The sequence below is a fragment of the Rhinoderma darwinii genome, chromosome 11 (genome assembly GCF_050947455.1).
Source record: "Rhinoderma darwinii isolate aRhiDar2 chromosome 11, aRhiDar2.hap1, whole genome shotgun sequence".
In the NCBI taxonomy this organism is placed as follows: domain Eukaryota; kingdom Metazoa; phylum Chordata; class Amphibia; order Anura; family Rhinodermatidae; genus Rhinoderma; species Rhinoderma darwinii.
In genome coordinates this window covers 6,407,404-6,426,413 of record NC_134697.1, presented here as the reverse complement: position 1 = coordinate 6,426,413, position 19,010 = coordinate 6,407,404, and the positions used below count along the sequence as shown (strand labels likewise).

The following is a 19,010-nucleotide window of genomic DNA, read 5'->3' as shown; positions in this document are numbered from 1 at the left end:
GACCTTTATCCCTCCACCTCTACACTTGCTCCTCTGTGGACAGACATTATCCCTCCACCTCTTTACTGGAGGCTGTCTACAGAGGAGCAACTTATAACCACTGTCAACATGTCATTATCCCTCCATCGTGAAGAGGTAAACTCAAGCACTCCTTAGAATAGTTTGCAAAAATGGATTTATTTAGGATAAGGCAATAAGTAAAGTTTTGGCCACAATTTGGCCTTTGTCAAACACTATTGTCGCTGGTCAATAGAAAAATATAAATGTTGGTATACAACGCTAAGGATATGTGGTAACTTGTACCATGGAAACCCTTCCCAAAGCACGCAAAAGAACCTGCAAAGTGCCACAGATTTTGATCATCATTATCCCTCCCTCCACCTCTGCACTGGGGACATATTGACAATGTGTATAAGTTGCTCCTCTGTAGACATTTATTTTCTCTCCACCTCTGCACTGGTGATATGATGACTGGATTCGGTTGCTCCTCTGTAGACAGCCATTATCCCTCCCTCCACCTCTGCACTGGTGACATGATGACTGGATTCGGTTACTCCTCTGTAGACAGCCATTATCTCTCCGTCCACCTCTGCACTGGTGACATGATGACTGGATTCGGTTGCTCCTCTGTAGACAGCCATTATCCCTCCCTCCACCTCTGCACTGGTGACATGATGACTGGATTCGGTTGCTCCTCTGTAGACAGCCATTATCCCTCCCTCCACCTCTGCACTGGTGACATGATGACTGGATTCGGTTGCTCCTCTGTAGACAGCCATTATCCCTCCCTCCACCTCTGCACTGGTGACATGATGACTGGATTCGGTTACTCCTCTGTAGACAGCCATTATCCCTCCCTCCACCTCTGCACTGGTAACATGATGACTGGATTTGGTTGCTCCTCTGTAGACAGCCATTATCTCTTCCCATATATTCTGCCTCAATCTATAGTAATGGATATTGCTGACATTATTATTGCTCCAGCATTTCCGTACCTGGAGAGAGCACAGAACATTTCCATCTATAAATAGAGACTAATGCACAGGACGGTGAAGTACACCGCGTCTCCGCACAGTCTGCTCCGCTCCGCTGCCAGGGAGTTAACTCTTTATCCACCTCTGGTAACTACAAGCTGCTGGGTGATCCCACAATGATCGGCTGCTGCGGATGGTAGAATAAGCCCGGGCTCCAGGGGGCGATATTACGCAGCTCGGTTATCAGACTGTGCAATTGCGGTAAATCACAATGCGATATCGTGGCTTATCATGAAATCGCATGCGTACACACCGTTTCATGTGCTCGCAATTTCATAGTCACACAAAAATCTGGGTTTTTTGTGTTTGGAAATCATGGACACGAAAAAAACGCGTGTACAGAAATAAAGCCAGGCTCAGGCCATGCACAGAAGACAGCGGTCGTCCCAAACACTACCCCGTAAATGTAACCGTTCAGCTCTCCAGACAGACATGATCTTTCAATAGGGATGAGATAAGCGGCTACCAAACACATATGCCACCACTTATCTTCAAGGGAAGCAGATGATCAGACAGGTCCTGTTCACATAGACAAGGGTGTAGCTATAGAGGGTTGAGAGGCAACAATCGCACCTTGGTGACTATATACATGACACGTGGGGGGGGGGGGCTGTTTTTGCATTTTTGCCCAGGAGCTTTTAGTGGCACCTCTGCCCATAGATATTGTCAGGGTCCTCTTCTGTTTATGGGCAGCTTTACTCGAGTCTATGAGGTTCATTTATTGGACAGGCAGCTCCCACCATCCAGACCCACTCCTCTAATATGGTTCTTAAAATCACAAGTGGATCGGGAGAACTGGTCGTCCAGCGGGGGAAGGGAGCCTTGTGCTAATTTTTCCACGAAGGCTGGTCATACGCTACCCATACACTCCATTAACATTTATCATCTATGCGACTGTTGGGACCCTTACCAAATGCTAGAATGGGGTCTCAGTCCCGTCTCCCCCCCCCCCCCCCCCCCCCCCCACCAGCAGGTCCATAGTTAAGGGGAATTTGCAGGTAGGGGTGGTCCAACATGCCCAATACAACTCTATGGCAGATGCGGACACAGCTGTGTGGAGTCATCGGTGGAGGTCCCGTGGACGGGTGGTAAATGTTAACGGCTGGAATACCCCGATGTCAATTACTTCAGCGTTTGAATAGGACTTGGTGAAAAGTCGCTGCAGTGAATTGCGCGGCGTCTCCTTTCAGTCACGTGATTGTAGCGTTTGTTTAGATCATGTAGGGATGTGACCGTGATGTTCTCCCGTGGGGTCTGTCCATTCGGAGAGGTCTCATCGTCTACCCCAGCCGCAGGCCTCGTCATAGACATGTGATACGGACAGGACCGGTTTCTTTGTACCTGGACTCTCATCTGGATATTTGTGACCCCCACAACATGAGAGCGTCCAGTCATTGTGCTTATCTGTGGCCTCTATGATCTCATGGGGACCGGCCGTGCCTGAGGTTATCTCCTCCAGACATGACACCACAGCTGCGGCCCTCACGTGTGATGAGTCCTTAACCCCCTGTGTGATGTTACCCATGTCCTATAGGCTCTAGGAATCATGGGAAGGTAAGGGTATGTTCACACGGCCAAATTTCAGACGTATACGAGGCGTATTATGCCTCGTTTTACGTCTGAAAATAGGGCTGCAATACGTCGGCAAACATCTGCCCATTCATTTGAATGGGTTTGCCGACGTACTGTGCAGACGACCTGTTATTTACGCGTCGTCGTTTGACAGCTGTCAAACGACGACTCGTAAAAATACAGCCTCGTCAAAAGAAGTGCAGGACACTTCTTTCAGACGTTTTTGGAGCTGTTTTCTCATAGACTCCAATGAAAACAGCTCCAAAAACGAGTTGGTAAAAAAATGAGTTGGTAAAAATGCGAGTTGGTAAAAAACGTCTGAAAAACAGGGTCTGTTTTCCCTTGAAAACAGCTCTGGATTTTCAGACGTTTTGGTTGACTACGTGTGAACATACCCTAATAATTGTCATACAGAAAATTGAACACTTTCAAAAACTGCTTTCAGAGAGAATAAAGATGCAGCACGTAAAGGTTGGAGCGTACATTATTTATACAAAAACTCTGCCCTCAAATGCTGGTCACACCACCATAATGACAAACAGTGTCCCCACAACCAGTGCCGCAACACCACAACCACCTCCATAAACAGTGTCAGACAGATTGCCCTCATATACAGTATTATTAAGTGCCCCTATAAACTGCCAAAGTTTCTCATAAACAGTATCAGCCAGAGTTCACATATACAGTGTCAGACTGAGTGCCCTCATATACGGTGTCAGACATAGTATCCACATATACAGTGTCAGACATAGTATCCACATATACAGTGTCAGACATAGTATCCACATATACAGTGTCAGACATAGTATCCACATATACAGTGTCAGACATAGTATCCACATATACAGTGTCAGACATAGTATCCACATATACAGTGTCAGACATAGTATCCACATATACAGTGTCAGACATAGTATCCACATATACAGTGTTAGACATAGTATCCACATATACAGTGTCAGACTGAGTGCCCTCATATACAGTGTCAGAGTGTGCCCCCAAAAACCATGCCGGACTGAGTTCCCCTATATACACTGTTAGTGAGAGTGCCCCTATAAACTGCCAGCCAAAAGTCTCATAACCAGTGTCAGACAGACAATTCACATATATAGTGTCAGACAGTGTTTACATATACAGTGGTAGAATGAGTACTCACAGTGTCAGTGTCCACATATACAGTGTCAGAGTGCCCCCATATACAGGGTCAGTCAGAGTGCCCACATATACAGTGCCAGACCGATTGTCCGCATATACAGTGCCAGTCAGAGCGCCTACATATACAGTGTCAGTCAGAGCGCCCACATATACAGTGTCAGTCAGAGTGTCCGCATATACAGTGTCAGACCGATTGTCCGCATATACAGTGTCAGAATGAGTGTCCACATATACAGTGTCAGGATGAGTGCCCACAGTGTCAGATAGAGTGTGCACATATAGTGTTAGATAAAGTGTGCCCCCAAAAACCATGCCAGACTGAGTTCCCCTATATACAGTGTTAGTGAGAGTGCCCCTATAAACTGCCAGCCAAAGTGTCTCATAACCAGTGTCAGCCAGACTATTCACATATACAGTGTCAGACCAAGTGTCCACATTTACAGTGTCAGACAGAGTGTTTACATATTCAGTGGCAGAATGAGTGCTCACGTTGTCAGACAGAGTGTCCACATACAGTGTCAGTCAGAGTGCCCCCATATACAGTTTCAGAAAGAGTGTCCACATACAGTGCCAGGCATAGAGTCCACATATACAGCCTCAGTGGTTGCTAGCCTCTTCATTAAACATATAGACCTACTAATATAGAGAAGAGCCAAGAAAAGCAGTTACTAGTCTGCTCGTTGTAATTGGAAACAGTCAGCAAGTTTGCGGACAGACACACCCCTATAAGCTTTAGTGGATACAGGAGAGACAGATAGTTTGACTGTACAGTGCCTTGTGTACAGACTACAGTGCCCAGAATGCAAATCCTCAGAGCAATCTCTACACAGACACTAAACAAGCAGGGGATTCTGGGAGATTTCAGCTCTAAATTTTCAAAATTGTGGAATATAATAAAGGCTGTAATTTAGGATCATCATGAAGTTAAGACCGAAGACTTCAGTATTTCACCTCCCTATTGCTATAAGATCTATGATTGACCTGCTGATCCTCTCCATCCATGTAGTGGTGTTGTTCTAATATTGTCCTAGAGACCTGGGTTTATGTGTTCAGGGCTCGGCTGTTGCCTGGCAGAATCGGTGTCTGATCCGTGACCAGAACCAACCAAGAAACATGACGAAATGTCTATTTATAGATTCCTGGGCCGGTACCGCAGCGGACCTCCCGGGTGGCCAGTGACGTGAGATGTCCCAGCTGCAGTGGAGTCGTTGTCACCCTTCAGTCCCCTATGAATGTGTATGTTAGTTGAATACAATGTGGAATGAAGGGGAGGATAGTGGATGCCAAACACTCTCTGACGCCGCTTCTCTCTAGTTGAAACAATAGGCACAGACCGGTAACATCATTCACACTGTACGATCCGAATTTCCACCAACTTCCGATTCTGTACACAGGTACCGAGCGGTTATCAGTGACTTCAGCTCAGATGGATTGTCTGTTGGAGTTATTTAATCCACCTCCTGTCTGATCGGAATCTCAGGCTCCTGCTGCTCTGTCCCTCCACCATGCTTTACACTGCCGCTCTGCTCCATTAGCACACTGCTTTAAACAGTAACTTAAGCTTAGCTTCATCACCTATTGGATTCTAAAGTTTTTCATACATTATTGATTTCAGGCCGCCTTGTCGTTCATGGTCAGTCTGTGATGGTTGTTTCGGATAAGTAAGATAAGACGACAAATCGTCATCGATCGCCGCCTTGTTCTGTGGCCTGGTCTGGTCTTCTATTGATGGAATGTAGATCTGTCATTTGGCATGAATGAATTTCCAAGGAGTGCACCAGACAAAGACCCAAAAGCTCCAACATGGCTGATGAACTCTTCCACAGATATCTCCCCTTGGTCGACATTTTCCGGAAATGTTCTAAATCCGCTTTTTCGACCATCCAAAATCCCTAGTGTATGTCCAGCTTTAAGCAGTCTGAAATCACCCCCTGTCTCATAAGAGTCTCTATCCCTCCCCATGCTTTACACTGCAGCTCTGCTTGTTTAGATTGGCTGCTGTGTATAAGCTCAGCCGGATGTCAGTATATGAAGAGATAATTTCCATCACAGCAAAAACAAAATGATTATAAACTACAAGTAACTAATACACCAGTGCTGCGCCTAAACATAAAGGAGGGAGCAGAGGCCGAACCTGAAGCTGATGGACTCCGATGCAACATCTGGGCCGGGGCCCCTGCCTACCATGTGCCATGTATAATACTGGGGTCTTCTTGATACAGGAGCCTTTGGGCCCCCTCAGGCACGAGGACCCGGCTGGACTGCTACATCTGCACCCCCTGTAGCTGCAACCCTAGCGAGGAGACTACATTAGGGGGACCATGGAGACCAGTATAGGGGTCAGTACATTCAGATGAGTGACCAAGGCTGTGACCCTACAAGGAGAAGTCAATGATGAGAGTGTTACTTCCTGCCTGGTGTCTGCTGGAATTGGTTTTATCTCCCCCCAGGAGCCTCCTTATCTCCCCGCCTCTGCTGCACTCAACACCTCTAAGTGCAAATGCTTCTCCTGATGACACTGAAGAGACCCCGTTACTGTGGGAAAACACAACCCATGGACAATGTGAGAAAATCCCACTCATATGTGTTCTGCGGAACAACCCAGAAAATAAAAATGATGATAAAATATTAACTATAAAGCTGCTGCACAACTGGGATCGACCACCATTGGGAATTTTACCATAATAATAAAAATAAAAATAATTGTATGCAAATTTATATCTAAAAACGAATGTATATCACTTGTGCAACCCGCACCACAAAATATGCATTACGAAACGGACTGAATTTGCAGTAAAATGCGCACCATTTGCCATGCGGCACACAAAGGTCACCATTAAGCTCATGAGAATACACCCTACAAATGTACTGGATGTTGGGGTCACATTGTAGGAAAATTGCTGTGTACCTCCCAAGAAAATATACCACTGCAATGGACATATGAGTAACACTTATTAATATGACCATATGGTAAAAAGAAAAAAGAGCCGGAAATGCTGGGAGATTTCAGCTCTGAAGCTGCAGAACAGTGAGTGCAGTCTAGAAGTATAGTAAAGGCTGTAACTTAGGATCATTTTAGGATACGTAATGTAATGTATGTACACAGTGACTCCACCAGCAGAATAGTGAGTGCAGCTCTGGGGTATAATACAGGATGTAACTCAGGATCAGTACAGGATAAGTCATGTAGTGTATGTACACAGTGACTCCACCAGCAGAATAGTGAGTGCAGCTCTGGAGTATAATACAGGATATAACTCAGGATCAGTACAGGATAAGTAATGTAATGTATGTACACAGTGACTCCACCAGCAGAATAGTGAGTGCAGCTCTGGAGTATAATACAGGATATAACTCAGGATCAGTACAGGATAAGTAATGTAATGTATGTACACAGTGACTCCACCAGCAGAATAGTCAGTGCAGCTCTGGAGTGGGTGGAGTAGGACGTGTGGAGAGAGCTACTGAGACTTCCGTGCAGGCCTTGGATCCAGGGACTTTCCTTATCCTATCTGCCCAGGCCTCATACCATCTGCCTGGGCTTGGAAAGTACCCTGAGGGGGGTTCCATCCTAGGATGGAGCCTCAGACCTCTACCTCCCGGAGCATGCCAGCGGGGGGTAGAGGGTCATCCCAGCTGGCTGGGAATATGCAAACAGTCGCGGGGGTGAGGAGATCATCTCGGGGCAAGGCTGTCCTGGCTCCCCCTGACGCTGGAACCCTGGATAAGGGTATGGAGACGCGGTCCGGCAGGGTGATCGAGGTGTTGTCATCTGGAGAAGGACCAGCGCCGTCCGGACATTTGGATGACGGTCGTGTGGAGGAATGGGGACAGCTGAGGACCGGAGAGACGGTGGAGAACTTCAGCTCCCGTCTGGCTATGCGGTTGGAGGAGTATCGGGACCTCAGGAAGTCGCTGCAACGGCTCCGTGCGGACTTGGCGGTCGCCAGAGGAAGAGCTGCAAAAGCCTCAGGAGGTAAGAGGTCCCGATACCTTTTAAATGTGAAATCCTTGTTGGAGGAAATAAAAGAAGTGGAAGAGAGACGTGAGGAGATTTTGGCAGGCGGAGGGGTGTTTGGTGAAAAATTAAAAAATGAAGAGAGGTTTGCCGAGATGGCAGCACCTATAAAAATAGAAAGTGTGGAGGAAGATACAGCAAAGGAAAATGTGGTGGAGAAAATGGAGCATGAGAATGCAAAGTCCAGAGAAGGCTCAGATTCTGAGGCACCCAGGAGCAGTGAGGAGGAGGAGGGTGGACTCACAGCTGGGAGAAATCAAGAGTGTTTTGATACTGACAGTGAGCGGCCTCCAGGATTACTTACACAGATCCGTAACGTGGAGTCGCCGGTATCCTTCCAGGGATTTTGTTTCGGTGCGGAGTTACCCGCAGAGGAGGAAAAGCAAAAGAAAAAAATTTAAGAAGAAAAAAAAGACAAAGGAAAAAAAATCTGCTGAAGGTTCATTTAAAATGGTGTATACAGCAAGATCCTTCCTGTGCTCTGAGCCAGATGAAAGTCAGGATCAGAGCGCAGGTCCCGCAAGACCCCCAGCTCAAGCCTCTGCAGTGGGGCTGGAGCGGGAATGCGGGGAGAGTGTTACGGGTCCGGCATTAGAACACGTGGTGGTCAAAATGGCGCCGGACGCCAACCCCTGCAAAGGGGGCGGTACTGGTGGCCTGGTGACGCCAGGGGGTGTGTCCCCGTGTCCGGTTAATGGCGAGCCCGGGAAACTGGTCTCTGATGCGAGTCAGCGGTCTGGAGAACGGGTAAACCAGAAACCGGATGTGGTGTCTGAAAGCCGGAAGTCTGTCGGTGTCGCAGTAAAGCCGTCAGACGTTCCGGACAAGGGCGGTCACAGAGGGGGCTCCGGCTCTGTTGGCCACTCCTCTGTGGGAGGGGGGAGTGGTCCGGCGCCGGAGGCGGCTCCAGTGACATCAGTGGCTCCTTCGTCCGCATCACTGAAAAGTGGTGTAGGCGAGAAGGGGGCTGCTGGCGTCGGGGGCGGCGGTGGCCCCTTTCCCAAAAATGTTCCGCACATAGAAAAGATGGAGGTTAATGAGGCGGAGGGCACAGCGGGGACATCGCTTATAACATCTGGTGGCGTCCCTGCAAAGGTGCCTGATGATGCGGAGACTGAAGCAGTGTCTACCCACACAAAATGTACAGGAAAAATACATAACATAGGACCAGGCCTGGCCAGAAGGATGACTGCAGGGGGACCTGGTGGGTTAAATAAAAAAGTTGCGGCTGTGGATGTGGGAACTGCTGGGGGTATGCAGGTGTCTGTAAATAAAGTTGCTGGAGTGTCTGCTGGTAATGGGGTGTTGAGTGCTGTGTCTGTAGGTGGTGAGGTGGTGGGTGGTGGGGATGGGGTATCAACCAGGGGCAATGGGCCTGGCGCTCCTCTTGCTGTGACATCCGGCAGGTCTTATGCTGGTGTGGCAGCGGGGGGACAGCGGGCCCACCCATCTTCATCCTCAAGGTCCGGGGACGGTAACTTGCAACAACGTCTCTTGGACGCTTTAAGAGAGGGAAAGCAAACCCTAACCATAGGGGGAGTGCAGAAGGACCTGTCTTTCTGGATAGACAGATATGGTCTAAATGCCTTCCGAGAGCAACGAGGAGATCAGTGGTCGCTCCCAACAGCCGGGCAGGCTGTAGCCAGGAGGAATGTGGTCCGTCTCCGGTGGCGTGGCAATGATGCGTGCCCTCCCAGAAAGAGGGTGGTGGAGCTGCTGCTGGGGATGGGCTTCAAGGCGAGTGACATCTTTGCCTTGATACATCCTCATGGCTCGGTCGAGTTTGACATCAGCTTTGTTCACCTAGGGGGCCTTGAGGTCTTCTGGGGGAACTACGAGCTGATGAAGGACGAGCCTGGCTGGCGAGACTTTGCTGCACAAGCAATTTCTCGCCAAAGTGGTCCCAAGAGAGTGACCGTTCTTACCCGTAATGAGTCACTCTCTTGTATTGATATCATGACCTGGTTGGGAAGGTACGGAGAGGTAGTAGAGATGCCACGGAAGAACATGGATGAGTTTGGCATCTGGTCAGGGGCCTGGACGTTCATGGTTAAATTAAAGCGTCTGGGACAGACGGTGTCCCACATACCATCGTCTGCTTTCCTGGGAAGAGATCGGATCCTTGTCTTCTACCAGGGGCAGCCGAAGTTGTGTCACCGGTGTGGCGACCCCTCACATTTGAGTGCAGGCTGCAAGGTGCAGAAGTGTGCTCATTGTGGGGGGATTGGTCATCTAGCCGCATCGTGTGACCGTATTCGGTGCAACCTGTGTGGTGACTTAGGTCACCCGTTCAGTCGGTGTCCTCGCTCTGTTGTCAATGCTTGTTCCAAACCTGCGGAGGATGAAAGGAGGGAGGCCTCCGTGGGTGAGGGTGCGGGCAGGGACGAAGGGGCACAGGGGCAAGGGAAGAATGCAAAGAAGGGTCCCCCTTCTCGCCAGAGAAGGGCGGAGAAGCGAAGGAAGGAGAGGATTTGGAGGGCGCTCCAGGAAACTGGGACAACCTCTGATTCGGATCTGGATGCCCCCCCTGAATCTGATGCCCCTGGGGAGGCCGAATTGAATGGGGAGATGAGGAGGATCCAAAGGGAGCAGAGGGCTGAGGACTCTCAGTCCTCCCACTATGAAAGTGTGGGAGAGGAAGAGAGGACTCAGCCTACAGCAAAAGGGACACCGGGCAAAACCCAAGGGCCAAATACATCTGGCCCCGCCCTGGCCCAGGAAGGTAAATCCTGTACCCCCCTGGTGCGCTCTACTGATCGATACCATGCTCTCGTGGACATTCCAGCCTCTCATACTAAGAGGGAGGGCATGGTAGGGCACCCTAGAGTCGTTGAGCCTCCCCTGCTGCAGGGGCCGTTGCCCCCAGAGGGGGAGGTTGACCCGGTACTTGGGGATGAAGATGGGAATAGGGTGGTGAATATGGACTCCTCAGTTTGCAAGAAGCGAGGCAAAGAAGGGGGGTCCTCATCAGATAGAGGGGGGGGTGGGAAGAAGAAAGCCGTCTAACTCAAACATCCATGATGGCGGCACCCACTCCGTTGACGCTGGCATCAATTAACGTTGCCAGCATTAAGTCAGATAGGGCGAGATTTGCAGCCTTTGATTTTCTTGGCCGAGTTGAAGCCGACATTTTGTTTTTGCAGGAGACCAGGCTGTCACTTTTGGCAGACGTCGTTAAATCTAGGAGGGAGTGGCGACGCGGGCCCTCCTACTGGTCTCTTGCGGCTGAGCCCTATAGCGGAGTGGCGGTCCTTTTCACCGCACCGGTAACATGCCGACGGATGATTGAGTTAGAAATGGGGAGGTGCTTGATCTTAGATGTCCTCATGAGGGGACAGGAATTAAGACTAATCAATATATACGGACCCCAGAGCAAATGGGACCGTAAAAGTCTCTTCATGAGGATTAAGCCTTTCCTTTTTTCAGGTCGACAAGTTATCTTTGGAGGGGACTTCAATACTGTCATGAGACCCCGAGATAGAGGAGGTTCTGGAGATAAAAAATTGACCTACGATAGTGTAGCATTAAAAAATATAGTTAGCGATGCTCGCCTGGTGGATATCCACATCAGGCATACCCCAGGCCACTCGGGTTTCACCTATCGTAGAGGTAGTTGTAGGTCTAGGATAGACAGGTTTTTTTTGAAGGAGGAAGCCATCTCTTCACCAGTGTCCGTTGTTGAGGTGGAGTTCTCCGATCACTGTATGATTATTTTCTCTTTGAACATTGCAGAGTCCCTCCAGATGGGAAGAGGTATATGGAGGCTGAATTCTACTCTCTTGGAAGAAGCGGAGATAAGACAGGCCTTTGAGGATTTTCTTCAGAGCCAGGTACCTTTGTTGGATCTCAGTGGTACTAAGTCTGAGTGGTGGGAGTTGTTTAAAGTCCGGGTGGCAGGATTTTTCCGCAGGCTCTCGAGCCTCAGGTCCATGAGTAGGTACCGCCTATATCAGGAACTGAGGAGGAAACTCGAACATCTGGTCTCAACCGGGGGTAGTGGGGAGGAGATCTCCGTGGTGAAAGCTTTGCTCAGGAGGTGTCAGTATGATAGGCACACATCTTTAGTTCTTGAGAGGGATTTCGGGAGGTACCGCTCGCCCGACCCCTACAGGAACTGTAAGATGTCAGTGAGTCGTAAGGTTGTGACAGGACTGATTGATAGTACAGGATCTCTGAAGAGATCCAAATCAGGGATCTTGGAGGTCGTCAGATCCTTCTACTCGCACCTCTTGGGGAAGCAAGATCCAAACCGAGACGAGATGTCGGCTTTCCTGGCTGAAACCATCCCTGAGCCAGGGGTAGACCCCTCTCTCGGTGTTTTGATAGATTCGATCAAGGAAGAGGAAGTGGGATTGGCGATTGATGGGCTTGCCCTCAAAAAATCGCCAGGGCCGGATGGCTTAACATCCGAGTTTTATAAGACTTTTAAAGGAACCCTAGTTCCCCTCTTGACTGAGGTGTTTAATGAGTGCCTTTCCTCGGGTACTTTGCCAATGTCAATGAGGAGGTCGGCCTTGATCGTTTTATCGAAGGGTAAAGACTCGACCCGTATTGAGAATTGGCGTCCCATAGCGCTGCTCAATACGGACAGAAAGGTTCTCGCAAAGGTGCTGTTTAATCGGCTGGTGAAGTTTGCATCCCGGCTCCTTTCGCCGGTCCAGCATTGCTCTGTTCCAGGCCGCAGCACATTTAGTGCTGTCCTCAGTGTCAGAGAGGCAGTGGAGCAGGGAAATTCTGGTCGGTGGGAGGGGTACATCCTGTCCTTGGACCAGGCCAAGGCTTTTGACCGGGTGGACCACGAGTACCTCTGGTCGGTCCTTCTGAGGTACGGCCTACCGGGGGGGTTTGTCAATTGGCTACAGACCTTATACACTGGGGCTGAGACTTTTGCGCTGGTGAACGGTTGGGTTGGAACCCCCTTTGAGGTTGGGTCTGGTGTCCGCCAGGGTTGTCCCTTGAGCCCTTTGCTATATGCGTTCGCAATTGATCCTTTTCTTAAAAGGATCGATCGTGGGCCATTGGCGGGAGTCGGGGCCGGCCTGGAGGGGCCGGAGGCCACTCAGAGGGTGGTTGCGTACGCAGACGACGTCTCCATTTTTGTCTCCTCGAGAGGGGAGGCAGAGTGGGTGATGTCGGAAGTGGAGCGTTACTCATTGGCATCTGGGTCCAAGATCAACCGGGATAAGTGCAAAAGTCTCTGGCTGGGAGGAGGAGATCCTGGTTTTGATCTCCCGGACACCCTTCCAGAGCCTCAGGGGTCTGCTAAGATCTTAGGAGTCGAATTTGGCCCGGGTGATTACCCCAAGAAGAACTGGGAGGATAGGCTGAATCTAGTTGCCCAGAAGGTCGACCAATGGAAGGGTTGGTCCTTAACCCTGAGGGAAAGGGTTCACTTGGCCAAGGCCTACCTGGTGCCCATGTTGCTTTACCTGGGCAGTGTGTGCATCTTGCCAGAACCTCTCTGGACTCGGGTCTATAGCCTGTTCTTCCAGCTGTTATGGGGGAACAGGCTCAACCTAATCAAGAGGGAGGTTACTTACCTACCAAGGACACTAGGCGGGTTAGGTATGGTTAACCCGGTGGTGTTCCTAGTGAACACCTTTGTTAAGATCAACCTGGCAAACCTCTGGCAAGAGAGGGCTCCTTGGTGGATATCCTCCTGCAGGGGGTGGTTTCGGCCTTTCTTCCAGGAATGGGAGAGAGGAGGGCAAGTGAAAGACCTGCGTACACCTCACGGACATCTCCCGGCTTATGCCACCCTGGCGCTGAAGATTGTTCGCCGGTGGGGTCTGGAGGTGTGGGAGATCAGGACCATGTCGAGAAAATTTCTTGACAGGAGGGTCCTGATGACCCACTTCCAGAAGCCCCTGGCGCTCAAAGACTGCCCAAGTAGTGACCTCGGGGTGGGATTAAAACTTTTAAATTCAGCGAGGATTCCCCAGAAGTTTTGGGATCTGGCTTGGCGTTGCTTCCATGGGAGACTGTATGTGAGGGACAATCTAAAGTGCAGAAGCTCTGATGATCGGGATTGCCCCCGGGAGGAGTGTGGCGGAGTGCTGGAAAGCATGGAGCATTTCCTGCTTCATTGCCCTTTCAATACAGAGGTATACAAAAGGGTGGGAGCCTCCATTGGTTGGCCAGGCCTAACCAGCCTCTCCTATGCTGGGTGGGCCTATGGAGTGTTCGGAGACCTCGGTGGTAGGGACCATTGCACCTTGTTTCTAGTCAGTATAGTGGTCAGGCACTTTATGTGGAATGCACGATGTCTAGTTTCTACCCAGAAGAAAATCCTCCTAGTGGATGAGGTTGTTAGCAATATCATGGGTGACCTGGTGAAGGTGCATTCTTTGGAGGTTGGCAGATTGGGAGCATCCAAAGCCTCTCGTCTTTGGAGGGGCTTTTCCTTTTGGGTGCCTTAATGTGTCTGCCTTCATGAGGGAGGGGGAGTCGTCACCGGTGCTCAACTGGAGGTGGGGGTCTGCGTTCCGCTGAGGCACCAATAAAAAATATAGCGATAGGACTCGGAATAAGGGAAAGGTGAGGGTCAGCATAGGGTCAGCTTTCAATAGGGTCAAGAAAGGGTTAGTAATAGGGTAAGGAGATAGGGCAAGCGATAGGGAGGGTGCAGCGGTGGACGTGGTACCTTGGCCTCTGGGGGGGAGCTGGGGGGGGCTTTCCCTTCTCTCTATCTGGTGATGGGCTAGGTAAGCACTGGAAGATTTTTGTTTTGTTTAGGATTGAAATGGCAGGAAAAAGGTTTACAAGCGACCGAACTTGGTGCTTTCGGGTACGGTGTATTTTGTATATGGTTTGGTATTTGGACAGGTTGGTGACGTGTATTGTATTATAATGTAGAAATGTTGTTAGAATAGGGATAGACTTAAGTGGGTTAATAGATAGGTTGGGAGGGGGTCGGGGGGGGGGGGGGTTTGCCTGACCCAGCCCCGGACTATGCGGACATGGGAGGACATGGGGCGGGGGGCTGGGCTGGGGTGTTGGGTGTGGTGGTGGGGGCCAGCATCTGGACTATGCGGACGTGAGAGGACATGAGGCGAGATGCTGGCTGGGGTGGTGGAGTTTAGGTAAGAAGGGTAAGGTTAGGGAAAGTCAGGATGTGTATAGTGTGATTAAAAAATATATATATATATATATATAAAAAAAAAAAAAAAAAAAAAAAAAAATTGGGATTAGTATTATTATATTTTGGATTTTTGGGGTTATTATTATTATTATTTTATTATTATGTTGTTGTTTTATTATTATTATCATCATTATTATGTTGTTTGATTATTATCATCATTATTATGTTGTTTCTTTAGGCCCTTGGTTGACGCGGGTCGGGGGATTTTCTGTTAGTACTTTGGATGACGTTTATATGATGTTTGTATATATTCTAGTTATTGTTTAGCTTCGGATGAAGTGTAGATGTAAGTATATAAGAGTGGGGTGTATGTGGCCGGGTCTGGTATAGTTTTCTCTTCTCATATACAGAGATGTATATAAGAAAATTTGTTTATAAGAATTGGGTTGTGACTTTTTGGTTATATGGAATTAGTTATGTATTTGTTTTTCAGTTTATGTTTTGTAAATTTATATAAAATAAAGAGATACAGGATGTAACAGGATCAGTACAGGATAAGTAATGTAATGTATGTACACAGTGACTCCACCAGCAGAACAGTGAGTGCAGCTCTGGAGTATAATACAGGATGTAACTCAGGATCAGTACAGGATAAGTAATGTAATGTATGTACACAGTGACTCCACCAGCAGAATAGTGAGTGCAGCTCTGGAGTATAATACAGGATATAACTCAGGATCAGTACAGGATAAGTAATGTCATAGATTTAGAAAGTGACTCTGCTGTTTATGTAGATTTATCCTTTATGTAAACTGTAAAGGGCTCCTCCAGTTCTTTACAGGTATCATAACCAGTTTTTATATTCCTTTTTGGAACGTGTGGATTATATACATAGGGAGTCATTGATAATGTGTGAATGCAGACTTCTCAGACACAGCATGCGGTTTTCAGGGTTCCGTTTTCCCTTTTATCCGCCACTTCAGCTGCGATGAGGCTGACTGTTACATTTACACGGGCATATCAGATTCACGCGCGTGAAAAACACGTGTGCGTTGCGTTATGCATCAGTGTGCTTTGCGAGTGTGTTTTTCACGTATCCGTGTGCGGTGCGTGGTTTTCACGCACGCTTTGACTTCAATGGGCAAATAGGTGCGTGAGAACGCACCAATATAGGACATGCAGTGGGTTTTCTTTTTGCAGCGGATTTGCATGTGTGAACAGCCCCATTAAAATCAATGGTTCCGTGTGCACGTGATTTCCATGCGCAGCACACAGATGTTAATCACACTCGTGTGAATGGGCCTTAAGAAAGATAAATACAATCTATTGTCCCCTGTTATCAGCCAGTTCAAGCTGAAGAGAGGCTGCCTGACCTGCAGTGTTTTTCCATGGGATGATTGACAAGAAGTCTAGTAAAATCCTTCCCCCTCATGATCACTACTTTATGTTGCATATTTTTGCAGCCAAATTTCTTTTTATTGCTCCAATGCATCTGAAATAAAAAAAAGAAGCGTCTTGATTGCAAAAAATTTCCAGTTGTTTTGCGTATACAGTGCAAACCGATGTGTCTCCATGGTTACAGACTACATATATATTCTGTGTAGTCTGATCTTGTATTCATGTGTCTTCACTCCCTCCACTCACCATTAATACTGTCTATGGGTTATCCAGATAAGGGGTTGCAATTAGTTGCAAAAGTTTACACATGCCTTAAAGTGACAGAAATTCATCTGCAGATCTAAATAGATGAACCAAAACAGGCGATTTTCCAAATAAATTTTACGTAAAAACCAGTGCCATCGTAACTTTTTGGCCATTACGGGGCAGACATTGCAGGAGATCTACAATGATCGGAATGATTCTTCTAAAAGAAAATCATTCCAATTGTTGCAAATTGTTAGGCTCTGTTCACACACAAACTCAAAAACGTCTGAAAATACGGAGCTGTTTTCAAGGGAAAACAGCTCCTGATTTTCAGCCGTTTTTTTTTAAGCAAACTCGAGTTTTTCGCTGCGTTTTTTATAGCTGTTGTTGGAGCTGTTTTTCTATAGAGCCAATGAAAAATGGCTCAAGAAGAGACCTGCACAAAAAACGGCCCGTCGGAACAGAATGAGGTTTTTCCCCATTGAAATCAATGGGCAGATGTTTGGAGGCGATCTGCTTCCGATTTTTCGGCCGTTCACGGCCCGAAAAACTTCCGAAAATAAGCTGTGTTAACATGGCCTGACTGTTGAGATACAGCTGAAGTGCAAATTAATCATTGGGTTGCATGCAATCTTGTGGACTGAAGCGGTCACTAAAGAGTTAAGGGCCTTTTGCCGATATTCAGCCGGGCCAGCGAGCGCCGATCATCGAGATCGTTTCCTCCTGTCACACGGAGCGAACACCAAGACGTGCTGCCGACACTTCTCCGCATTTTCTGATGCGTTTTTTGGAGCCGTTTTTCTATTGACACAATCAAAAACAGCCCCAGAAGTGACATGCACTTCTTTTTAAGGGTTTTTTTTTACGAGCCATTTTTTCAAACGGCTGCGTAAAAAAAAACACCCCATCTGAACAAAACGCAGTTTTTGCCATCTAAATCCATGGGCAGATGTTTGTAGGCATTCAGCTTCCGTTTTTTCAGGCGTTTTTCGTGATGTTACGCCTAAAAAAAAACGTCTGAAAACACTGCGTGTGAACATACCCTTAAAATAAATCCATAGCGCTAAAAAAGTCTAGGTGTAGCCCTGGCCTAAAAATTTATAAGAAGACCTTAACCATTTACAATCGATGGTACAAATATCCACCAATCGGAACGGATCGTTTTAGTCTCATACATATATGACAATCATTAATAGTTATCATTGTGTCTGTGGTCAATACTGGTTCTTTATCGAGTTTCGGGGGGTGATTACTAACGCACTCACATGATCCACACCCGTGACTGACTGCAGAGCACGGATCAAGAAACGCTGCCAGGAGCTCAGGTGTGGAGGGGATTGTGAGCGCCGTGTAAATAGTGCGCAGCCATGTGGGATTTCAGGACGTGACATTGAAAACCCCGTGACCGGTGAGTCACTCCACACTGCAGAGAAAGATCATGGGAGGAAAAAACCTCAGAGCAGCCCGAACACCACTATATATACTATATCCCAAACCCCGGAGCGCAGGAACTCCCGCCAACCTACCTGTCAATCACAGTGTTACCCCACCGGGCAGAATTCATCTGTATAAGAAATAATATGGATCATAGCAGTTATATCCACTTATAAAAATCACCCACAATGTCAGCAAACAGATTCTAATAATAATAATAATAATAATTTACCACCATCCAAAGCAAATGCTTTCAGTGTATATATATGACATTACTTATCCTGTACTGATCCTGAGTTACATCCTGTATTATACTCCAGAGCTGCACTCACTATTCTGCTGGAGGAGTCACTGTGTACATACATTCCATTACTTATCCTGTACTGATCCTGAGTTACATCCTGTATTATACCCCAGAGCTGCACTCACTATTCTGCTGGTGGAGTCACTGTGTACATACATTACATTACTTATCCTGTACTGATCCAGAGTTATATCCTGTATTATACTCCAGAGCTGCACTCACTATTCTGCTGGTGGAGTCACTGTGTACATACATTACAATACTTATCCTGTACTGATCCTGAGTTACAGCCTGTATTATACTCCAGAGCTGCACTCACTATTCTGCTGGTGGAGTCACTGTGTATATACATTACATTACTTATCCTGTACTGATCCTGAGTTACATCCTGTATTATACTCCAGAGCTGCACTCACTATTCTGCTGGTGGAGTCACTGTGTATATACATTACATTACTTATCCTGTACTGATCCTGAGTTACATCCTGTATTATACTCCAGAGCTGCACTCACTATTCTGCTGGTGGAGTCACTGTGTATATACATTACTTATCCTGTACTGATCCTGAGTTATATCCTGTATTATACTCCAGAGCTTGTGACTCACTATTCTGCTGGTGGGGTCACTGTGTACATACATTACATTACTTATCCTGTACTGATCCTGAGTTACATCCTGTATTATACTCCAGAGCTGTACTCACTATTCTGCTGGTGGAGTCACTGTGTACATACATTACATTACTTATCCTGTACTGATCCTGAGTT

General features: G+C 47.8%; 1 long non-coding RNA gene across 1 annotated transcript in view; it reads right to left on the bottom strand.

The window, feature by feature from the left end:
* The window catches only part of LOC142662927 (uncharacterized), a 21,317-nt gene extending 3,246 nt beyond the window's left edge, over nt 1-18,071 (bottom strand). The window contains exons 1-2 of the long non-coding RNA XR_012851038.1: nt 18,031-18,071; nt 16,234-16,352 (exon numbers count right to left, since the gene is read on the bottom strand). This is a non-coding gene — a long non-coding RNA (uncharacterized LOC142662927). The remainder of the gene's footprint in view (nt 1-16,233; nt 16,353-18,030) is intronic.
* Between the last annotated feature and the right edge of the window lie 939 nt (nt 18,072-19,010).